This window comes from Thamnophis sirtalis, unplaced genomic scaffold (assembly GCF_051295495.1).
Source record: "Thamnophis sirtalis isolate CommonGarterSnake01/CBP01778 unplaced genomic scaffold, rThaSir2_p1.2 scaffold_3, whole genome shotgun sequence".
NCBI classification, from domain to species: domain Eukaryota; kingdom Metazoa; phylum Chordata; class Lepidosauria; order Squamata; family Natricidae; genus Thamnophis; species Thamnophis sirtalis.
Window position 1 is genome coordinate 48218161 of NW_028261383.1, and position 18435 is coordinate 48236595.

At 38.3% G+C, this 18435-nt stretch overlaps 1 protein-coding gene across 1 annotated transcript in view; it reads right to left on the bottom strand.

Annotated features, from left to right (window-relative positions):
- The window catches only part of MDFIC2 (MyoD family inhibitor domain containing 2), a 127398-nt gene that overhangs the window by 11961 nt on the left and 97002 nt on the right, over positions 1-18435 (bottom strand). The gene's annotated exons all lie outside the window — the stretch shown is intronic.

Consider the following 18435-nt stretch of genomic DNA (forward strand, 5'->3'; position numbering starts at 1 on the left):
ACCAGTGTGATGTCTGGTGTATTATGCGCCAGTATTTTGTCGGTTTGTATACGGAAATCCCACAAGATCTTGACCATCTGATTTTCGGTGACTTTTTCAGGCTGATGTTCCCACCAGTTTGTTGCTGTTTTAATATTATAATTTTTGCACAAATTCCAATGGATCATTTGTGCTACTGAATTGTGCCGCAATTTATAATCAGTCTGCACGATTTTTTTACAGCAGCTGAGTATGTGATCAACAGTTTCATCAGCTTCTTTGCAAATTATTATTATTATTATTATTATTATTATTATTAATAATAATAATAGTTAATTAATTGTTAGCGAGTAAACATTTAATAACAATAAAAAATAACCTAAGAGTTACAAAATTCCTACTTATTAATCACCAAAATCAACTAATTTTTATTATCAACTTTCATTGTCAATCTGTCTCTTTCCAATAACAAAAAAGTCTTACTGTTCATGTATTGTAAGATTAAGAAGTTACAATCACACCTTCTGATTTGTAGTTGGTGTTCATGAAAGTGCTCTGTTAGACTTCTGCCTGTCTGTCCTAGTGGCTGTTACAGTCCTTCCACTGCATATCGTAGATGATTCCAGTTTTCCCCCCTTGGGCTAGTGAGTGTTTTGGTTTACTTACAATACCTTAAAGGGCTTGGTTTGTATGCCATGATAATGCTGTGTAGTTGTAATAAACTGTGATTGTTCATGAGATGCTTTGATGTATGGGTATCCTTTTCATAGCTTGCATTGGGTGTGCTGCAGTGGATTCAGTGCTTAGGCACTTTTATTTTTTTTGCACTACTATGAATCCTTATCTAAAGCACTTTTTGCAGCAAATACATCATGACTGGCTATAAGATGGGGGCACATATCCAGTATGAGCCATGGTGGCGCAGTGGTTAGAGTGCAGTACTGCAGGCTACTTCTGCTGACCGCTGGCTGCCTGCAATTGGCAGTTCAAATCTCGCCAGGCTCAAGGTTGACTCAGCCTTCCATCCTTCAGAGGTGGGTAAAATGAGGACTCAGACTGTTGGGGCCAATATGCTAACTCTGTAAACCTCTTAGAGAGGGCTGTGAAGCACTGTGAAGTGGTATATAAGTCTAAGTGCTATTGCTATCTGACTTTTTTAATATAAATGATGCTGCAGTTCAGTGCGTAGATGACCTAGACATTGGTGTTTGAACATAGATATTTTTAACATTTATATTTTATTGTGTTTTACTAATCTAAGTGAAATGTTAATATATATTGCTTATCCATGTATGGTCATAGTCAAAATAATAAAATAGAGTACAGTAAAGTATGGTGTGGTGTGGTGTGGCGTGGCGTGGCGTGGAGTGGAGTGGAATGGAATGGAATGGAATGGAATGGAATAGAATAGAATAGAATAGAATAGAATAGAATAGAATAGAATAGAATAGAACAGAACAGAATGGAATAGAATTCTTTATTGGCCAAGTGCAATTAGATACACAAGGAATTTGTCTCCAGTGCATAATCTCTCAGTGTTAAACAACAAAGTGATAGGTCATATATCATATATCAATACAAAACAATACAATAGCAGAGTTGGAAGGGACCTTGGAGGTCTTCTAGTCCAACCCCCTGCCTAGGCAGGAAACCTTATACCGTTCCAGACAAATGGCTATCCAACATCTGCTTAAAGACTTCCAGTGTTGGGACATTCACAACTTCTGGAGGCAAGATGTTCCACTGATTAATTGTTCTAACTGTCAGGAAATTTCTCCTCAGTTCTAAGTTGCTTCTCTCCTTGATTAGTTTCCACCCATTGCTTCTTGTTCTACACTCAGGTGCTTTGGAGAATAGTTTGACTCCCTCTTCTTTGTGGCAACCCCTGAGATATTGGAACACTGCTATCATGTCTCCTCTAGTCCTTCTTTCTATTAAACTAGATATCATATCATAAATAATTTGCAGGTAATGAAATTTATCAAATAATTATTAAATAAATTATTAAATAATTTTCAGCTAACTAAAGAACTGGCAACAGCAAGGCAGCCTATCTCCAACATTGTTGTTTCCTCCCCCTTTCCAAAATTTATTTAGCAAAGTGACCAATTTATTAAATGAGTTTTGCCTCATTTACGACTTTACTTGCTGCGTTTTTTAAGTGAATCACTGCAGTTGTTAAATTAGTAACACAGTTATAAAGTGAATCTGGTTTCCTGTTGTGGCCCAGCAGGAACCGTTGGAGCTGCCGATGGACTCCGATAGCGAGGAACCCTATGAGTCGACTATGGAGGATGTGGAGGACCCTGGGCAGGGTTCAGACTCTGAGCAGGGACCAAGGAGGCTGGTTGGTCAACAGGAGGCGCTTGAGGTATGGAGCAGTGGTGAAGATCAAAGGGAGTTTGTCCCTGACAACCAGCAACAAAGGGTGGAGAAACGGAGGCAACAGTTACGGAGACAGACTCATAAGAGATAATCAAGCTCAGGTGGTTGTGGCTTGGCTCATCCCAAGAGAGTATATAAGAAGAGACTTAGGGAGGAGCCCTTTTGCAGGACAAAACCATTCATAACAAGCTGGAGAAGTTCTAGTCTGCATTGTCTGTTGGAGTCTGGGTTGCTGCCAACTCTTGCCTCTGAGTTGTGATGGGCTTTCAGCCAACAGGATTGTAATTGCTGTAAATAAAAAGTGGCAAACTACTAAGCCTGTGTCGGCATTAATCACCAGACAGAGGGGGGTCAGAACAGTTTCCCCATTGACTTTGCTTATCAGAAGGTTGCAAAAGAGGATCACATGACCCAGGGACACTGCCACCGTCATACATGCAATAGCCAAGCATCTGAATTTTGATCCCATGTCCATGGAGATGCTGCAATGGTCATAAGTGTGAAAAACGCTCAGGTTTTTTTGTGCTGTTGGCCCTAAGCAAACTGCTGTAAGTGGAGGACTACCTGTACTCTGTCCACAAAGTGTGAGGACCAGCATACTTTGCAAGTCAGTTTACAGTTCCTTTCATTCTTGACTGTTAATCTGCACAGCTACTTTAAGTCTGAATGGGATGAAATTATTTTGTCAGCGATTGCATCCGTGATTCCTCGTCCCTTTGATTAAGGAAAATGTAAGGACCTCAAGCCATGTTAACTTAGACATTTGGGAAGAAAGCTTGTTTTTCTTTTCATTGTTTAATTAAAATAACTGATGTTCATTTTGCAAATATTAAATGTGTCAGGAAAAGGCATTGAAAGATAGACCCTGAAGAAACAAATGGTGAAATCCATGTTGAAAATAGGAAATTTTTAAATGGGTCTCAAACTACTGGAAGGAGCAGGATAAATGTATGATAGGGTTGACATTTGGAGGCATTTCGTCTCTCCTATGGTTCTCCTGCTGTACTTTTTGTAATAAAAATGGCTTTTGGGGAGGATATTCTGTAGCCAGAACATCATGCAAAAACAAGAAATTGTAAAAGGAGGGAGAAAGAGAAATGGCAGGAAGAAGAAAAAGAAGAAAAGATTTGCTCCCACATCCAGCTTAATAAAATTAAAGCAATTTATGTAATATTGATATGTCGATATGTTTTTCAATTATTTTCCCCTGCAATTTAAAATAAAACTTTCACCACTTCAGAAATTATAATTACACATCTTCCTCCCACTTTGAAAATGGCATAAGGTGCTCATTTGCAGATTTCTACTCTTCAAATTTTCCCTAAGAATAGAAATGTCATGACTCAGTTAACAATGGTTTATTATTCACATTGATCTCTCTTTTTTTATGGTGTTCTTTATCTCAAAAACATTGTAAATCAGATAGCTTCCTCCCACTCTTTTGTTCATCTGCAAAATTTTATTATTCTCATTTAAGAAAGCAATGGAGTGTCAAGAGTCACGATATATTGTTTATATTCCTTTTTTCTTCCTTTACAATTACCTTTAGCTATTAAAGAAAAACCCTAGCAGTCAGGGAAAAAATATCTGAATTTTTAAAAAGCATGTACTTGAAAAAGGAAAGGCAAGGATAGCTGTAGTTGCACACATGTATTTTATATTAATTCTATTTTATTCAATGTATATGACCACCCATCTCACACAAGGAACTCTTCTTTGGGCATTTTTGTGTTAAATTTATATTCACAAACAAAGTAATAAAGGGAGACTAGTATAAATCTATTTCAAGCTATTTTAGCTCTTATCAGCTCACCATACCCTTCTGGGATTCAAACCTGGGCTAAACGCAGAAGCAGTATGCGCCATCCCATATTTGTGTAAACCATGTTGCCCTGATTAAACAATAGTTCTTTGGGCTGTGAACAGAGGTTACAATTTCAATATTATTCTAAAAATGACAATCCAAAATGATTTTTTTTTAAAGAAAAGAATATCAGTCACAAATAACTATCAACTAGTAACTGTCAGAGGGATCTTGGAATCCTAGTGGACAACCATTTAAATATGAGCCAGCAGTGTGCTGCAGTTGCCAGAAAAGCCAACACAGTTCTGGGCTGCATAAACAGAGGGATAGAATCAAGATCACATGAAGTGTTAATAACACTTTATAATGCCTTGGTAAGACCACACTTGGAATACTGCATTCAGTTTTGGTTGCCACCATGTAGAAAAGATGTGGAGACTCTAGAAAGAGTACAGAGAAGAGCAACAAAGATGATTAGGGGACTGAAGGCTAAACATATGAAGAACAGTTGCAGGAACTGGGTATGTCTAGTGTAATGAAAAGAAGGACTAGGGGAGACATATAATACAATACAATAGCAGAGTTGGAAGGAACCTTACAGGTCTTCTAGTCCAACCCCCTGCCTAGGCAGGAAACCCTACACCATTTCAGACAAATGGCTATCCAACATCTTCTTAAAGACTTCCAGTGTTGGGACATTCACAACTTCTGGAGGCAAGCTGTTCCACTGACATGAAAGCAGTGTTCCAATATCTGAGGGGCTGCCAAAAAGAAGAGGGAGTCAAGCTATTCTCCAAAGTACCTGAGGGTAGGACAAGAAGCAATGGATGGAAACTAATCAAGGAGAGAAGCAACTTAGAACTGAGGAGACATTTCCTGACAGTTAGAACAATTAATCAGTGGAACAACTTGCCTCCAGAGGTTGTGAATGTTCCAACACTGGAAGTTTTAAAGAAGAGATTGGATAACCATTTGTATGAGGTGGTGTGGGGGGTTTCCTGCCTGGATTGGACTAGAAGACCTCCAAGTTCCATTCCAACTCTGTTATTCTATTTAATTTTTTTTAACAATAATAACACTGATTATGTGTATTCAAGGTAGAAAATCTGTGACCTTTCAGAGACCTAAATTGGATCTTTAACTATTCTATAGGGACACCTTATATGAAGAAATGGCAAACTGTTATTACTTTCCTGTACATATTTATTGATTTGATAGATATAGATAGGGTATAGTTATCCATGGGTCAGATTTATTATCCGACTATTTTTCTAGGAGTTCAAAGCAGCATTTCCCTTTCTAATTTCAGTATACAATAATTTTATGGGGTAGATTAGGATAAGAAAGAAAGTGGCCCAAAGTTATATAGTTTGCTTCTATAGCTGAGGGTAGATATGGTGCTCATTCCTATTCTAAGTAACCAAACTGCTCTTATTCCTTCCCATTATTTTGCAGGTATCCTGTAAGGTGTCATATTTCCCTGAATGCTGATTCTTTGTATTTATCACCTGCATATTGTATTACTGTATTTTCTTTTATCTATCTTACCCTGGAATTAGATTGTTTATTTTGATTTGTTTGTGAGACGAACCACTTAATAAACTATTACCTTCCTTTTACTGGGTAATTCTATTTAACTGAATTCAGCACCTATTGGGTTTTTTAAAAACCCTCACAGCTTGTATTATAAATATCTTTGTTAATTCAAAGCTTAAAACATTGGTTTTTCTTGTTTCATGTGCCAGGGAATCCGCTGCCTTCCTCAAATGTTACAAACAGAGGTGGGCTGCTATGGGTTTGCCCGGGTTTGGGAGAATCCATAGCTAACATTATGGCCAGTTCGGAGAGCCTCCAAATCCCACCCCTGGCTGGACCTGCCTACCCCACCCTCCCCTCCCACCACGCCCATCCCAGGAGTCTCCATGCGACCTGTTTTGGATGCAGGGACATGCAGTCAGGGGAGGCAGGGGAAGCAGGGCCTCACCAGTGTCATGAGGAAAAGAAAAGTATAATTAAAATGAAAAAGGCTAAGGTAGTTGCTGCCAGACTCCAGAGTCACAGTGGATGACTTTGAGTCTGCTTAGTGCTAATTGCAGGGGGAGGTGAGAGAACTATGTGCCTCCTTTGCATAAGGAATTTTTCACCTTTTAACCCTTGCTCAGAGTTAAGGAAGGGTTAAAAGGCAAAAAATTCCTTATGCAAAGGAGGCATGTGGTTCTCTGCCGCCTGATCTGGGAGCAGCAAATTGTGCCTAAGTTGCCTTTTTATTTAATTTTTTACATTTTCATCATGGCGGGCGGACAAGAGGAGAGTTGAAATCCACAGCTGGAAAAGGTATGTGGATCAGACGGAGGGAGGGGGAATTCAAAATTATTGTAATTTAATTTGTAATTTTTTTATTGTGAGTAATTTGTCTGTGTGTTTGTGTGTCGGTGTGTGTGTGTGTGTTTCTTTCTTCACTCAAACAAACTCTCAATTTGAGAGAGAGTTTGTTTGAGAAGAGGGGGGCAGCCCTCTCCCCCCACTGGGAGCCCCGTCCTGCTACCCTTTCCCTTTCCCCCTCCTCCTCTCCCCTTTCTTTGCCGGATGCCTCCTCGCCCCTCCGCTGTGTCCGACAGGCCAGGCGTCTCGCATTTATGTCCGCCATAAACACGAGATGCCTGGCCTGTTGGACACAGCTGTGGGGTCAGAGGAGGCGGGGGGACGAGGTGGCGGAGCGCGGCAGCGGCAGGGACATTCTTGCCACTGTGTCCAACAGGCCAGGCATCTCGCGTTTATGTCCACCATAAACGCGAGACACACAGAGGTGGGGATGTTGCTTCTTGCCGCTGTCACACTCTTGCCTCACCAACCATAATACTCACCGCACGTCACTGTTTGGATGTGAGATAAGTGCAGGGTCTGGGCGGAGGCTTGGAGAGGGGGAAGATGGGCCTCCTGGAAGTTCCGGAAGGCCAGAAACAGGCCCATTTCTGGGCTCCAGTGGCCTCAGAGGAGGGAGGGGGAGGCAGTTTTAACCCTCCCAGAGACTCATGGAAAGCCTCTGGAGCCTGGGGAAGGTGAAAATGCCCCTCCTTGATGCAGGAGGCCAGCTAGGCCACACCCACCATGGCCACACCCTCCCAGAAACTAGGCAGAGAACCCATTTCTGAAATTTTTGAAGCCCACCCTTGGTTAGAAACATTTTTATTTACTTTAACAGTTGAAAATTCTAATTCCAAGATTGATAAACCTGGCAGCCTTTGCTGACTTCTTGCTAGAAAGCTAGAGAGTGTGCCAAACATACTTAGCACAGTTATAAATCTGATACTCATTTTGTAGGTCTCCAGGATCAGACATGCTTTGGTTACAAGTATTTATAGGTAATCTTGACTTACAACTATTCATCCGAAGTTACTATGGCACTGAAAAAAAAAAAAGATTCACGACTCTTTTTCACACTTACAATCATTGCAATATTCCTATGATCATGTGATCAAAAGTTGGACATTTGGCAACTGGCATGATGGTTGCAGGGTCCCAGGGTCCTGTGATCGGCTTTTGTGACCTTCTGACAAGCAAAGTCACTGAAGAAGCCAGATTCACTTAACATTCATGTTACTAACTTAACAACTACAGTCATTCATTTAACAATGATGGCAAAAAAGGTCATAAAAATGGGCAAAACTCACTGAACTGTTCTACAACAGAAATTTTGGGTTCAATGGTGGCCATAAATGATTAAAGACTACCTGTATATCTTTTCTTTTCCTCCCCCCCACCCAAAAAAAATTCTTGTCCGATGAGCAAGAATTCCAAATGAAGGAAGGTGAATGCTGCAGGATCCAATTTGGCTCAGGCACTGGAAGCAGAGATTTAGTTTTCTGAGCTTTATAAAGGGCATTCTAGTGAAAAGCCACCAACCCTCCATGCATTCTGAATTTCAACAGCAACCATCCACTCTCACACACAAAAAGAGTTGTATCAGAACAATATATGGCAGGGTGAGAACCCACTATAATACCTAGCAAGCAAAACAGCTGGAAAGCAGGTTCCAACCAGAGGTCGGTTCCTACCGGTTCGGCCCGGTTCGGCCGAGTAGGTAGTAACTCAGCTGCTCACGCACCCGAACCAGTTTGTTTGTTGGCGGTGCCATCTTTACTTTTGGCAGTAATGCTGGTAGAAACCCACCCCTACATGAACAATTCAAGTTTCTACATGAACAATTCAAGTAGAATGGGTACCCACAATCGTTTGTCACAAGTAGTCTGTGCAATATTGTGGGGAGAGAAAGGAAGAAACAAGAAGCAACATGCCACATCCTGCCATATATCAAAAACATTTTGGAAACTGTAGAATGCAGCTTCCAAGATCTGCAAGTGGGCATCACAGATTGCCCAGAGTCCACCGTACAAGGACAAATTATGCATTGTAAAGATCATTTGGAGGTGGGAGATACTTCCAATGTAATCTACCAAATCCCTGCATGGATTGTCCCTGTGACTATGTAGGACAGATGGGGAGGGAGCTACAATCACCACCAGATTGCAAGAACACAAGCGAGCAGTCAGATGAGGAGACCTGAACTCATTGGTAGCCTCAGATTGAACAAGGACACACATTCAACTTTACAACAAGAGTGCTGATTTACCACCAGCATATCAAGTACAATATGATAAGAGCAGGGCAGCACAAGCAAACAACAGCCAACGACTTAAAAACCAGCCATCAAGAAACCCCAATCAGCATTTAAAAAGCAACATACAACAGGCACCATCTAAAATTTAAAAGTGAAGAGTATGCCTTCAGCTACTTGCCATCTTTATTGCATCCCAACTGGTCAATCCTTACCACTTTCACGTAACCTTCACTTCAGATGAGATATTTTCCAGAAAGCAAAACAGGAAAGCACAACATCCACCCGTTGTCCCAAAGGTGCTCTTTCAAGAGGCAACTGAACCTGGATGACTGAGAGTCTCCATAGACATCCACCTATTTCACAGCCTAACTTTTTAGCTATAAACTTACTTGAATGTTGGTTGAATTTAATGGTCAACAATTCTGCTGAAAAGCATATATTGACATCAGTAGGTCTTTGCACTTCTGATAGGCAGCAATTAGAATAAGGCCTGTTATACATAAGTCACATATAATGTGTGTGTTTGAGTGAGAGAAGGTAAGAGAGAGAAAGTATAAATATATATGCTTATGTATATATGTATGGGCAAAGCGCGACCTGTATCCCCATTTGGAGTAAGATCATCCTCTCTCCCCCCATTCTTTGTTCCTGATCTATATTCCAAGCAAGCCCTTTTTTGCTGTCAGTCTAACCACTATTGTTCACATCTCCAAATGTGTTTAAAACACAAGGGCATTTTACTATATGTATTGTGCATGAGAAATATTGTTAGATGACAAGCTCCAATTGGCAAGTGAGCAGGGGTTTTATTGAAGGAAATAGCAATAGCGAAGAGCGAACTGTGCAGCATAATGGTAATTGCTCCTTGAGCCCTGGCAGCACACATTCACTTAATATGACTCCTTCCTCTGTGTCTGCCTCATCAGGGCCCAGAGGACCTGTTAGACAACAGCCCAGCCACCTCTCTCCGGGATGAAGCTGTCAGTGCAGTCTCTGTCTCTCTCTGTCTCTCTGTCTCTCTGTCTCTCTGTCTCTCTCTCTCTCTCTCTCTCTCTCTCTCTCTCTCTCTCTCTCTCTCTCTCTCTCTCTCTCTCTCTCTCTCTCTGTCTCTCTCTCTCTCTGTCTCTCCCTCTCCCTCTCCTTCCCTCCCTCCCTCCCTCCCTCCCTCTCTCTCCTTCCCTCCCTCCCTCCCTCTCGCTTTGAGCTAAGCTTTTCCCCCAGAGTTCCCAAAGATTTTCCAGATTGAAAGCTTTTCTTGGGGAAAAAAATGAAATGAAAGAAAGCTCCATTCTAAATTACATCACATGAGTACTTTGCCTTCAATTGACAGAACAAAAGAGTTATGGTGGGGGCTGCGGTGGCATGGGGAGGGGTTAGATTCCAGAAATACAGCCCAAGTTATTTCCAGTTCATAACGAGGTCTGGTGGAAAGGATTCACTTCTTTCTGAATTGATCAGGGGAAATGGGGTGTTGCATGAGATCATTTAGTGAACACCCACACCAAGGACTATAAAAGGAATTTAAAAAATACAGTATGAAAAGGCATAAAGCTGCAAAGAAACCAAGGATAATGCCATTTTACTAAACATAATCAGTATGAGCGGTCTTGGCTCTTTATTGGGCTAGGCTAGTGGCTCAGTGACTAAGACGCTGAGCTTGATGATCAGAAGGTTGGCAGTTCAGCAGTTCAAATCCCTAGCGCTACATAATGGAGTGAGCTCCCATTACTTGTCCCAGTTTTTTCCAACCTACCGTTTGAAAGCACGTTGAAAACTAGGGACCAACTAGGGTGACAGCACTCCATTCACTTCGGTGTTTAGTCATGCCAGCCACCTGACCACAGAGACATCTTCGGACAGTGCTGGCTCTTCACCTTAGAAATGGATATGAGCACCGCCCCATAGAGCCAGAAATGACTATCAGACATGAGTAGGGGAGCTTTACCTTTAACTAGTTTATGGCCTCCATTTCAAAATCCCACGTATTTCTTTCAACAATCTCCAAGAGATCTACCTCCAAACTCTGTTTGGCTATTTCAGGTGATGTAGAATGCAGTTGCATGGTTTTTAATGGGTGCACAGATGAGGGAAGATAGATGACTGAAAGAGAGTAATTGGCTAACCAGTTTGGTCTTAAGCTTTCTTGAAAGCCCTGTAAACAATATGGTCGAAGACTCCATAAAAGATTTTTTGCACTTTTGTGATTTTGCCTGCTAGTAATCTTGTTGGCAGACCAGATCATTTTTCAAAAAGCAGGTGAGTGCCTTCCTAACATAAAGAGAATCAGACTTTGTGGAAGTTCAACAGGTAGCATCACCTGGCTGACCTTAGAAGTTAAGTAGGGTCAGGACAGATGGGAGAGCATGTGGAATTCCAGACTGTTTGCTAGACTGGGGAATTGAGAAAATATTCAAGAAAACAGCAATAGGAAATGGTTTACATATCATTGCAAAAAAATACACGAAGGAAACCAAAGGTTCAAGTACAAACCCATAAACCTTTTTACCTTTCTACATATTCATGAGCTGACCTCCAATAGCTGGCAGAGACTAAGTAGCAAGTAGTACCCTTCAAATCGATCAAATGGATGATCAAATGATTTGGACACTGAGGCATAACATTCAATGTTAATCATCTCTCCAGAAATCTTTCTTGTAACACTCAAAGCAGCTTTTGAGTTATATCATTCTATCCAATGGGATTAGATAGATAGATAGATAGATAGATAGATAGATAGATAGATAGATAGATAGATAGATAGATAGATAGATAGACAGACAGACAGACAGACAGACAGACAGACAGACAGACAAAATGATAGATAACAAGAGAGGAAATAGGGTAGGGTAGAATAGAATAGAATAGAATTCTTTATTGTCAAGTTTAATTGGACTTTGGTGCATATGCTCTCAGTGTACATAAAAAGATAAGATACATTCGTCAAGAATTGTAGTACAATACTTAATGATAGTCATAGGCTACAAATAAGCAATCAAATCATACTAGGAAACAATCAATATAAACTGTAAGGAGACAAGCAACAAAATTACAGTCATAGAGTCATAAGTGGGAGGAGATGGGTGATAGGAATGATGAGAAGATTAAGAATTTACAATACTTAAAAAAGAAGTCAATATAACACTTCTTTTTAAACCAGTGAATACCTAAACAAGATCACCAAATGTTCAAAAGTACAATGCCTTAAAATCTGTATTTACTTGGTTCTCCAAGGGGATATAAAATAGAGCTGGGCCATGCTAGAAATAAGAATGGGCAGACCAGAAAGCAAAAAAACCCAGGTATTTAAACATGGAACTGACTCTCTGACCCTTTTTTCTTCTGGCTAGCTTCATAATTAAGAACATAGAGCTGAAGGGAAGGGCAGTTAACCCGTTCCTCTTCTTGATGCCAAAATTTATAATGCAAGCTGTAAGTACAGAATCTCTCAGACTTAACTATCCAGTTTCTGCATAAAAAATAGCAAAAATAATTTACCAGGGCGAATGACTTCTACTTATTTTACAGTCATAATTGGTTTACCTACAATTTGCATTATAGCAGTAGCAGTTAGCAGTTAGACTTATATACCGCTTCATAGGGCTTTCAGCCCTCTCTAAGCGGTTTACAGAGTCAGCATATCGCCCCCACAGTCTGGGTCCTCATTTCACCCACCTCGGAAGGATGGAAGGCTGAGTCAACCTTGAGCCGGTGAGATTAGAACCACTGAACTGCAGATAACAGTCAGCTGAAGTGGCCTGCAGTCCTGCACCCTAACCACTGCGCCACCTCGGCTCTCCATTCATTGGGTCAACCATCAGTTATGGTTTATTACCATTTATGTTGTTTGGGGAGGAATGGAAGGGGAAGTCAGATATAATTTTGGAAAGAAGCAGAGAAAAACCTAAGCAAGTGTAGCAAGCTAGCAATTGTGAGTTCCCCTAAACCAGTGATGAAGGAACTTTTTGGCACCGAGTGTCGAAAAGGTCACATGGAAATGTTCTGTGTGTGCTCGTTGCATCCAACAATCTGGCTGGCATGCATGCACACACCGTTTTTCAGCACTGTTGTGCGTGTGAAGGATATCTGATTGTCATGCATGAATGTATGCCAGAAACCCAGAAGACAAACAGGCAAAGTTGCGCATGCCTGGCAACATGGCTTCGTGTGCCACTTTGGGCACGCGTGCCATAGGTTTGCCATCATGGCCCTAAACCATGTTAGTTGTTTGGGGAAGGAATTGGCCAAATAACCGGGGAAGCATGGTTCTTCTATTGAAGGCTGCCGTTTATGATATTTATTTTCCTAAAGCACCCAGTATGTAGCACCATAATGGAAGGGGCTAGTAGACTAGTGCAAGATCTCACCTTCATTCTGAGTACACATCGTTTCTATTTATCTGTTTTAATATTAATTTTAATGCTTTAGCTTTTGTTGTCTGATGTTTTTATGTTTTAATCATCTAACTATTTTATTCTCTTATTTATGATATCGTAAGCCGGCTATAGTTGCTTGATAGAGAGATGGGTGGCATACAAATGTAATAAATGTGATAAATAAATAAATAATGTGAATGTAATAAATAAATAAAAAAAACATCTTTACTCTTAAGTACTCTCATCTTTTCTTGATTTCCAAGTATATCAACTCTATATTTCAGGGGTGCCCAATCCTAGGCTTATAATATAGTAACTCTAGAAATACTATATGGGCTGCTGACTAGTAATGGCGTTCCATAACTTTTCATAACTCTGTCCTTCTGCAACTCATAGAAATGGCTCCTCTGCCACTTGTACTTGAATAGGGAAATGAATTCAACTTCAATGAGACAAAATTATTCACTTATCTCTTCCTTATGGCTGTTGAAGTAGAAAAAAGAAAAGTAGACCCACTAAATTAAAATTTAACTTTTAATATATTTTGAAAGTACTCTATATCATGAGGATGGAGATAAGGTTTGAAGTAGCCAGGCTTCAGACTAGTGCATGTATTGATTATTGTGATTTTTTTTTCTTTTTCTAGAATCTGCACATCCAAGTTTGGCAAAATTAGAACCCAGATTGTTGGGGGCAATAGACTAACTCTGTAAACTGCTTAAAGGCAGTTTATGGCTGCAAAATACTGTGAAGTGGTATATAAGTCTACATGCTATTGCTATTACCACTTATTTATTTATAAATTATATTTATATAGTCATGATCTTACAATGAAGTGACTCTGGGCAACATACAAGGCTAAAAACAAACATACTATTTAATATTAATATGATTATATTAAAAAAAACTTTTCCTTATTATCTCATCAAAGCTACCTATTTGGGTTTTTTTCAATGGTGATTTTATAGAAAGGATGTAATAATAGCTATGCTTAATGGATGTTTAACAATTATAACAATTTATATACATGTATATTAGATTGATACTAATAATTGAAAAAACATGGAATTGAAAATTATTAGAGAATGTTATTAATACTAAAATAATAAAATGATTTAGAATAGGATACAAAAATTCTTTATTATTGGATATATTGAAGATGATATAATGAATCATTATAATATAAATGGATATATATTTAGAATACCTTGTTTAAAATGGAGAAACAGTAGTGATAATTAAACAAATGAAGTATAATAATAATGTATACAAAGATATTTGATTGACAATATGTGATTTTTGATAAAGCTCAACTGATGACTATGGAAAGGACGCAGAAAGACCATGTAACCAATTGACACACTGTATGCAGTTGAAGAGGTTTTTATGTTAGATGTTTTGTCTGTGTTTGTTTTAAAATAAAACTTTTATTTAAAAAAAGATAAGAAATGGGAATACAGTACAGTAAGTGTTGTCATTTGATGTCTGATTTTGTAGGAACATTGAAGAGCTCCAAGTCCAAGTGTGTGCATGTGTGCATGTGCGTGTGTATAAAATCAAGCTATTTCACCCAGAAAATGCTTCTGAATGGATCAAAATTTTCCTTTCATTTAATTTTCTTCATCTCAGTCCATGTAAATCAGTAAAATGTATCTTTCAAGCAATGCTTTCCAATAAATTTAAAGAGCTGTTTTTGAAAAAAAAAATTAGTTGGGCGAAAAATTCAATTACGGTAGATCTAATTTATTTGGAGGGAAAATTGGGAAATCACAAATCTTTCCAATGAAACCTGGAGTTGGTGTAACTTTTATTTCCCCCCCTAAATGTTTGCAAATTTATTACATTTATATAATTTCTGCTTTTAGCTAACAGACATAATGCTGCAAAATATCCTTTAGTTGAATGGTAAATAAAAGGGTGAAAAACAACATTTGCTAAAAAAATTGACACACCGGCAAATTTTCTTATTTATCTTAGAACTAAGAATATTTAAGTATTTGGACTTAAATGTGATTATATGTTATAAAAATGGAAAATAAAAAGATATTTTGAGAAGAATATTTAAGTATTTGATTTAAAAAAAAACATTTTGATTATTCTGTATCTCCTCTAACTCTTTAATACTTTTACTTTGAAACGACAATTAAAAAGAGGAAATGAGCAAACTAGATATGATGACAAAATTAGGTGTGCACCTAAAAGTCCCATAGGCTTCAATATTAAAAACAGCATTTTATAAATATTAAACCTATCCCAATGAATACATCATGATATATACTTGGATCTGTTCCTATAGAACTGCAGCTTACGTTGTTCTTCTGATCAAACCGAGTAGTAAATTCTGCCTCCTCCTCCTTAGAATGTGTATAATAAGAATGCACAACCTTGAGACCCAGAGTTGCAAGTGGTCCCCCAAACTTTCAACTATGTCCCCCCCCCCAGTCCACCTAGAAATTACAGTATTTTTAGTGTAACAAAAGGGGAACAAATTCCATTATCTACATTTCATTTAATTAATTTCAGTTTAAATAGTGCAAACTTAGATTTTAAAAAAAGAGTTTATAGTGAAAAATTTTTGGTTTTGTTGCTTTTCACTACTAGTCTCCTCCCTAAAAATGGAGATAACAATAAAAGCTCTTCACATAGAAATAAATGAGCATTTTTTTTGTTACAAAGGAGTCTTCAGTAAAATAAATTATAAAGCTATCAATTAGCTATTGACGTTTTTCTAACGATATCACGTTGTCTTATTGTCAACCTGGCCAGCCACCACGAAAAATGATTGTTTTTGACTAGCAAAAATGATGCACAGGGAGACTCTAATTTATTTCATGTGCTTGATTTTCCTCTCTCAACAAGAGCCATATCCAAGAAACATATTAGGTGATTTATATTTAATAGGAATCTTATGGGCCCATCAAAAAGTGCATCTATTTGCTATGGAAATATCAATTAAGATAAATATAAACTAATGCGGTAATCAAATAACTCTGATGGATAACATAAACTCCTTCCCCTTTCTCCAAAGCTGAACAGGCATGCTAACAAATCTATTTGATCAATATATGGGATGTGAAAAAAGGAAAGACAAGATTGACTGATGACTAAAATGAAACTGACACAAATAGGCTGACAGCCAGTTTCAAGTCTCTTTAGGGCAAATGCAATTAACTTAGAATAATAGACTTGAATTTGATGGTTAGAAATGCATTTTTATTAACAATCAGAATCTGAATTATGTGCACTTATGAATCAAATGGTACTTATATTTAGCACATGTGTCTATATACATCTATTGAAGTGTATCTTTTTTTTTAAAGGAAGAACATTGCTTTTAAGCGCCAGACTGAAAACACAAAACTAGAGGGATTTTAAATAGAAAGGTTCATCCAAGCATATCGTTAAATATACCGCGTATACAAGTACACAAGTAAATTATATGAAGAGAGATGTATAACAAAGATCATTGCTTTCCTTCGCCCAGCCAGGTTTCTAAATTCTTATGTCTTTAGGGATATATATCTACAATCAGGGATTTTTACCAATTTCCTTCTGAAGAAGAGAAGTCATTACTAGAAAACTATGCTCATTTTCCTTAGCTTAATAGCTTTTTTAAATGATTCATTTAGGGAGGAAGAGATTAACGCTTTATTTACCAAGTGTTTTATTCCACTCGCAATGCAATCCCAATGACATTTGTCACCCATATGGAATTTATTGTTTCATAAAAATAGTGGTGTGAACAGGTTTCCTGAGACATGTTACTACTCCTGTTATTTATAATTTGTGAATTTGGGGTGGGGGGGAAGGCTGTTTGTTTTTTTAAAAGAAAAAGTCAAAATCAGTAAGTTTCACATGGTTTTAATTCACAGGCTAATAACAACCACAGCAGTGTATATCTGATTATATTCATTGCTGAAAAAAATATCTAATCTCTTTCAGCAAATCGTATAAGAACAAGTAGAGAAAGAAAACAGGATTTTTTTCTGACCAATGGATGAACTAAACAATGCAACATAGTAAATTAGTAGTAGTCGGTTAGTAGCACAAAGAGAGTTGAGTTCTAGAGCTAAAATATGGCAAACATATCATCAGCCATAGAGCAGCAGCAAACAGATTGAGGTTGAGCTATTCAGGTTCCCTTGAGTTGGTACTACTCATCGTACCATTCCTCCTCCTCCTCCTCCTCCTCCTCCTCCTCCTCCTCCTCCTCCTCCTTCTCCTCTTCTTCTTCTTTTTCTTCTTCTTCTTTTTCTTCTTCTTCTTTTTCTTTTTCTTTTTCTTCTTCTTCTTCTTCTTCTTCTTCTTCTTCTTCTTCTTCTTCTTCTTCTTCTTCTTCTTCTTCTTCTTCTTCTTCTTCTTTACTGTTTAGATCTTTTAAAGCTTAGACTTTGCTACATAACGGAGCTTATTCTCAGTTAAACATACAAATTTTCAGAGAAGCAGAAGAAAATTCCATCCTATTTTGTAGCCATGATGGTGGCATGATATGAGTGAATGGCAAATGTGATATTGTACAGTGACAAACTGATCAACTGTGACTTAATGGAAGCAATTGTAAATAGTAAGGGAAGGAGGAGAGAGAAATGGTCTTTTCAAAATCTAAAATTTCTCTATATGACCAGATTCAGAGATCTAAAATTATATGATTGAATTGTTGGCTTAAAACAGCATAAATACTAGTTATAGGGCTGCAACAAACAGTCAAAAAGAAATAGGGTGAAAGGTTATTCAATTGGAAGGCAAAGTGCAGAATAGTGATTGAAAAACAGAGGAAATGGTTAAGCAGTGTCCTTACTTTCACAATACTCATAGTCTTAGATGTATAAGCAGCAGCTCAAAAACAAAACCTTGATAGATATTGGGGACAAGTAACAACAATAGCACTTAGACTTATATACCACTTCATAGTGCTTTACAGCCCTCGGACGAATGGAAGATTAATTTTAAAGATTAAAAGGCAGAATGCCATAAATCTAATATTTAGCCAAGAAATAACTTAAGGACGTCATATATTGTCTTCAAAAACTCAACCCAACCTCTTTTTCTAGGCAAGGATTTCTCCAACCAACATGCCAGGATTCTCCTACATCCACCTCCAGGTTTAAAAAAAAAGCCTATCTCCAACCTTTTCTCATGCCCACAAAACTGCAAAACAACTTGTAAACATTTCAAAGCACAAATGGAAATTAGATTTTAAAATAAGTTATTCCTTATAACCCCTTATAATCCTTTGAGTCCGTTGGACTGCAAGGCAATCAAACCGGTCAGTCTTA